Raw genomic sequence first — 612 nt, forward strand, 5'->3', positions numbered from 1 at the left:
CAGACCCCCCACCCCCCAGGGCCAGCTTTGGGAACAAGGGTTGACCGATGAGGGACCGCTCCACCGCGGCTGCTAGGGCCCTTCTTCGCGGATGGTTCGAAGGTCCCAGCCAGCCTGGGGCCGCCGCCGCCTGAAACCCAGCCAGGACGGGGAGCTCGTGGCTGGCTCCGGGGGAGGGTCTCCAGCGCCAGCGCGGAGGTCGGGGGTGCGGGGTGGTTGGTGCAAAGTGAAAGGCTCCCCTGCCAGCCCCGCCTCCTCCCCACCCCTGCAGCCGCGGTGTCCTAAGGCCTCGGAGGGAGGGTCAACTGGAACTCCTGGCCCCAGCCACTGAGGGTTTCTGGAGGCAGGTCTGAGCAGGAGGGGGCTAGTGTGCCCAGCTGTGCTTGCACAGGGGTGCAGGGGGCTCTGCACACAGGCAGAAGCTGCGTGTAGGTCTGGGGCTCAGACATGGGTGCCATGTGGGGGTGTGTGGTTGATGGGCGTGGGTGGGTGGGGGCCTTCACTGGCTCCCCATGTCCCTGTCAAGGGTGAGGCTAGAGTCCAGGTGCCCAGCACAGGGGGCAGGGCATGTTGGCACAGCTGCCACCTCCTCCCTGCCCTCCGCAGCATCAG

This window comes from Galeopterus variegatus, unplaced genomic scaffold (assembly GCF_000696425.1).
Source record: "Galeopterus variegatus unplaced genomic scaffold, G_variegatus-3.0.2 Scaffold11154, whole genome shotgun sequence".
NCBI lineage: Eukaryota > Metazoa > Chordata > Mammalia > Dermoptera > Cynocephalidae > Galeopterus > Galeopterus variegatus.